The following is a 6169-nucleotide window of genomic DNA, read 5'->3' as shown; positions in this document are numbered from 1 at the left end:
AATCTGTGCACTGAAGTATAATCTCTTTCATAGTCCTTCCTGGGTCTCTGCGGATACTTCCTTTTAAACGTCCCCATGTTTTCCCATTCGTTTCCCATTAATATTATCACTGAAGCATTATACTGCTGGAGAGACAGTACCATCCTTAGGTCTGGGCAGAAGAGACCCTGATTCTGTGCCCTGCATTATTGAGAGTCTTGCTTTGGCTTTGCCCTGGACGGCCCCCTCCCAGTGGTGTGAAGAGAGCAAACACTCAGAGCCTGTTTCCCCTATTATAGATTATGGTTTGGGAGATTAAGACAATTAATTAATTAAATAAGAGATATCTTTGTTTGCATTTTTTCTTACTTTCTAAGCATCAAAAGAACAATAGTTGAAAGCCATTTTAGATTTGTGCCTTTTTAGCCTATTGACTGGTTCTTAAAAATAATTCCTATATACGTTCAAAAATAAAATTATATTCTAAACTTCTGCTGCAGTTGTTCAGGCAGTAAATTGTAAATTTAGATTGCGTCTCAGTTAAGCCAAAATAAGCTGTATACTTTTTTGCTATTTATTTACTTTCATTTTCCAGTTTCCAGGCTAAGTCCAGAAGTAAACAAACAGTTGGATATTGCCTATTAATGGTCTTTCTTAAGAGTTTTTTTTTTTTTTCTTTCCCCCAGACATTCACATGGAATTTTTCAGTGTTTCATACATCTATTATCTCTTCATTATCTTCTCCAAATAGGTAATAAGTACCAGGAGTGGCTTTTATTGACTCCATAGAAGTCAGAGAAGAGACTCAATCCGTTAGGAATATCATGATCTCTCTCTTTTCTGATGAAGAATGGCTGATTAGTTTTGGTTCCTTATTTGTATCTGCCATGCTGTGATTAATCCTATCTAATCTTTTGGAATGATGTGGTGCCCACTACTGGTGTCTGAGCACCTAGCTCTGCTTCTGGATTCAGCGTCTCTCTATCAGGGCTGCTTTAACCTCAGCATTCTGTGTTCTCCTCCCATAGCATTTAGGAGTTTCTTAATTACCTCTTGCTGCTTGAGAGTAAGGTGAATTAGAAAAGCTACCTTAGTTTTTATTTCTTTCACCAGTTGATCAGAATGGCTCCTACTCCACATTAAATGGTGCCAAGTGGTGGGAAATCTGCCAGTGATAAGCCGTGCCAGCTCAATTGTCTTTCCTTTATACAAACATGGATATGTGCATAGCAACGACCTTCTCAAACCCCAAAGTTTAGATCCACATTCTCATTTGGACCTGTCTGCTCTCCTTTTATTTTTGTCTTCCTCTCTAAGGTAATTCAAAGTAGTGAAGGAAGCAGTTTTTAATCTTTCCATTTAAAAGGGACTTCCATCCCATATCCCATTACTAATAAAGTGGTCTTCAATCTATCCCTTTCTGTAGGGTTATATTTGAAAAACAAAAATATTTGCTGTTTAGGTAAGAAGCATCACAAAACTGATTGTGATTAAAAACAATCAGTTTTCTTTTCTCCTTGAAACTGCACCATATCATTGTTTAAATGTTAGTGCCAACATCTGAGTCATCTGTGGGTCTGTTTCTATTGAATATTTTCCTCTTAGTAATGTATCAGGTTTTTTTGTATTTTCATGCTTCTCAATTTTCCCTCTTCTTTCATTTTCCTGGATAATGGGTATAAAATAACAGTGTAGAGAAGATGGAAATACAATTTTTAAAATTTGCATTCCTGAGCCAACAGTTCTGTCCCTCATCTGGCAGCTAGGATAGGGAACTAAACATTTAAACTATACCAATTTAGGTGCTATTTTAATTACAATGTTTTTTAAACCTTCTTAGTAAAACCCCTGTCTGCTCACATAACAGTTACTGATCTCTTTAATAGTGTAAACATTTGATATGGGCTGTAATAGCCAAAACTTCATAAAATTTTGTGTGAGGGTTTATGAATCTAATCTCTTTGAAACTCATTAAGACTTCATAAGTTCTCTTTAATTTCTAGCTACTCTTTCACAGCAACTTTCTTCAGAAAAAAAAGAGGGAAGAGGGGAATTTTAGGTTGAGTGATTTAATTTTATATTTGAGGCTTTTCATTCAATTTGCCATGCTATTTCAAATTATCATTAAGAATTCTGCCTCTCTTTTATCTGTCTGCTCCTGGAAAAAGTGTTTTTTGCTTTTACTTTTGTCTTATCCCTCAGTAGCTATGATTCTTAGCTCACCCACGGAAGACATTTTCATCTCTGGAATTCAGTTTCTCAGGGTTCCTTGCATCCACTATTCTGTTTCAGAATATATATAGCATACTATATAAGAGCTATTGTCTTTTAAATAATTTATTTATTTTTTCATTTTGTTACCATGAAAGCATAGGCTTTACTTCTATATCCTAACAATAAGCAGCAGGATTCCAGTTTATCTTAAAGCATGAAAAATGTTTTATTTAAGTTTTGCCTATATTTAATTCTATATCCGTTTTTCAAGGAGACAGTAAAAGTCTGGGTGTGTGCATATTTATGTAAGTTGCAAGTAAATATAATTTTATACTTTCCATATTTTTAATCTGAGTTGGAATAGGTGATTGTATCATAATTGAAGGGTAAATAAAGAAATGGATAATTTATTTTAAATTCTCACTTGATTTACCCCCAACCTAAGCAAAGAGTTCCAGAAAAACATCTATTTCTGCTTTATTGACTATGCCAAAGCCTTCGACTGTGTGGATCGCAATAAACTGTGGAAAATTCTGAAGGAGATGGGAATAGCAGACCACCTGATCTGCCTCTTGAGAAACCCGTATGCAGGTCAAGAAGCAACACTTAGAACTGGACATGGAACAACAGACTGGTTCCCAATAGGAAAAGGAGTACATCAAGGCTGTATATTGTCACCCTGCTTATTTAACTTATATGCAGTGTACATCATGAGAAATGCTGGGCTGGATGAAGCTCAAGCTGGAATCAAGATTGCTGGGAGAAATATCAATAACTTCAGATATGCAGATGACACCACCCTTATGGCAGAAAGTGAAGATGAACTAAAAAGCCTCTTGATGAAACTGAAAGAGGAGAGTGAAAAAGTTGGCTTAAAGCTTAACATTCAGAAAACTAAGATCATGGCATCTGGTCCCATCACTTCATGGGAAATAGATGGAAGACAGTGGAAACAGTGTCAGACTTTAATTTTTTGGGCTCCAATATCACTGCAGATGGTAATAGCAGCCATGAAATTAAAAGACACTTACTCCTTGGAAGGAAAGTTATGACCAACTTAGACAGCATATTAAAAAGCAGAGACATTACTTTGCCAACAAAGGTCCGTCTGGTCAAAGCTATGGTTTTTGCAGTGGTCATGTATGGATGTGAGAGTTGGACTCTGAAGAAGCTGAGCACCGAAGAATTGATGCTTTTGAACTGTGGTGTTGGCGAAGACTCTTGAGAATCCCTTGGACTGCAAGGAGATCCAACCAGTCCATCCTAAAGGAGATCAGTCCTCGGTGTTCATTGGAAGGACTGATGCTGAAGCTTAAACTCCGGTACTTTGGCCATTTCATGCGAAGAGCTGACTCATTGGAAAAGACCCTGATGCTGGGAGGGAGGAGGAGAAGGGGACGACAGAGGATGAGATGGTTGGATGGCATCACCGACTCGATGGACATGAGTTTGAGTAAACTCCGGGAGTCGATGATGGACAGGGAGGCCTGGCATGCTGCGATTCATGGGGTCGATTCAAAGAGTCGGACACGACTGAGCAACTGAACTGAACTGAACTGAAGCAAACTTTAGGCTTCCCTGGTATCTCAGCTGGTAAAGAATCTGCCTGCAATTCAGGAGACACCTGTTTGATTCCTGGGTTGGGAAGATCCACTGGAGAAGGGATACCTGCTCCAGTATTCTTGCCTGGAGCATTCCATGGACAGAGGAGCCTGGCGGGCTACAATCTATAGGATCACAGAGTCAGACACGACTGAGTGACTTTCATTCACCCACTCAAGCAAACATTAGAATCATGGCCCAAAACATAAAACTAATTATTGGTCAGATTAAATGTAATAAACCAGCAAATATGATGGTATGTTTCTCACATGTAAATATATAAAAGAAATAAAGATACAGAAAACTGGAAGAGTTGTTATGAAATACAAGGGAATGTCTTCAAATAATCAATGACAATACTGACATATAACTTCTCAGAGAAAAAAACAGAAGCAAAAACTTGACTGACTATGATATTTAAAAAGTGTGTATGGTGGTAGTGGTGTGAAAATCGGGCCTAGAATTCTAGCAAAAGTTTCATCAAAAATAAAGATAAAATAAAAATGTTGCTATTTAAAAAATCTGAGAAAATGTATCACTAACATTCCTGGTTATTTAAAAGAAGAAGTATTATAAAATTCTCTTCAGACAGAATAAAAATGAAACTAGATAGAAGATCAGACAATCAGAAAAGAAGAAAGGATATCTAAAAGTAAAATATATTGGTAACTCAAAATGCATATTAGCTGTTTTAGTATTAAATATAATTGATACTACATTTAATATATTGTTTAAAACAATATAGTGACATCTAATAGAGTTTTAAAATTTAAGACACATGAGAGCAAGAAGATGTTTGTTCAGAGAAATTTATGAGCTAATGTAATAATATTGAGGTAATGTGGAACCAATGTGGTCTAAAGCCCTTGACATTTTCAAATTGAAATATATTCATTTTATTAGATCTTGATAAGATAGCAATATATGATATAATCTGAAAGCTTCTACTATAATGGTAAAAGAATGAGTTAGCATATGGTTGGTAGAAGGACAGTGGAGTGATTTAAAATAAATAAATATATATATACATATATCTCAAGTGATGAAACATTGCAGAATATACAAGCATGCAGAAACATAATATAAAACATAAATATAGAAACATAAAATATACAGAATATAGAAAAAACAGTAAAATGGTTTATTTAAGTCTGAAAATGTCAAAAGGCACTTTAATATAAGTGGATTTCCTGTTTAATTAACAGGTGATAGTCATCAGACACAAAGAAAATAATTTAAATACTGATAATAGAAATATATAAAATGAAGAGTATTTGAATCAAATACTATGTAAATACTAACCAAAAGAAATTAATGGAGCTGTTAATCAGACAGTTAAATTTAAGGTGAAAAGATAGAGAAAATTTTCATGATGATAAAATGCTTAATTAGTCCTGAAAATATGGCAAATTTTAATTTGTAGTCACACAATACAACATCAAGACAGAAATAGTAAAACTTGACACAAGTACAAATATGAAAATACAAAATTATAGTGGGAGATTTTAATATACATTTCTCAGTACTTAATAGCACAATCAGACAAAAAAGAGTGAGAAAATTTGAACTCTTTGATTACTAAACTTGATATATTTATCCTAGAAGACTGCTTCCAATTGTCGAAGGAAGATTTTTTAAAGTACATGTTGCATATTATTAAAACCTCACCACTAAGCAAATGTTGACATAGTCATAGGAGTTTGATTCATTCTGATCACAAAATAGTTTAGATTCATTCTGATCACAAAATAATGGAAATAAGCTAGATAGTCCTAACAAAATATAATTTGAAAATCACCATATGTTAAGAAATCTAAAACTTTTAAATAAATAATCCATAGATCAAAGAACCAAACTATAATGGTAGCTAGAAAATATTTTATACTAAATTTTAAGGAATATATGTTATAACCAAAATGCTAAAGAGAAAAACAGCAGTTATTGCTTTGAATACGCAAAAAAAGTGTGAACTCTTTCTGAGAATGGAGAGAAGAGAGAGAGGTCGGAAAAGAAATAGGTAATATCAGTAAGGAATAAAGGATATGACTACAGATACTAAGGGCTTCCCTTGTGGCTCAGCTGTTAACACGGGTTCAATCCCTGGGTTGGGAAGATCCTTCTGGAGAAGGGAACGGCTACCCACTCCAGTATTCTGGGCTGGAGGAGTCCATGGACTGTATAGTCCATGGGGTTGCCCAGAGTCAGACACAATTGAGCTTCACACAGTTATTAAACCACCACAGATAATCCAGGGAAGGAGTAAGGAGTCAGGAGTAAGGAGTCTGCCTGCAATGCAGGAGACCTAGGTTCAGTCCCTGAGTTGAGAAGATCCCCTGGAGAAGGGAGTGGCAACCCACTCCAGTATTCTTGCCTG

Source organism: Cervus canadensis, chromosome 27 (assembly GCF_019320065.1).
Source record: "Cervus canadensis isolate Bull #8, Minnesota chromosome 27, ASM1932006v1, whole genome shotgun sequence".
In the NCBI taxonomy this organism is placed as follows: domain Eukaryota; kingdom Metazoa; phylum Chordata; class Mammalia; order Artiodactyla; family Cervidae; genus Cervus; species Cervus canadensis.
The sequence above is the reverse complement of the archived record's forward strand: the minus strand, read 5'-3'. Positions refer to the sequence as shown.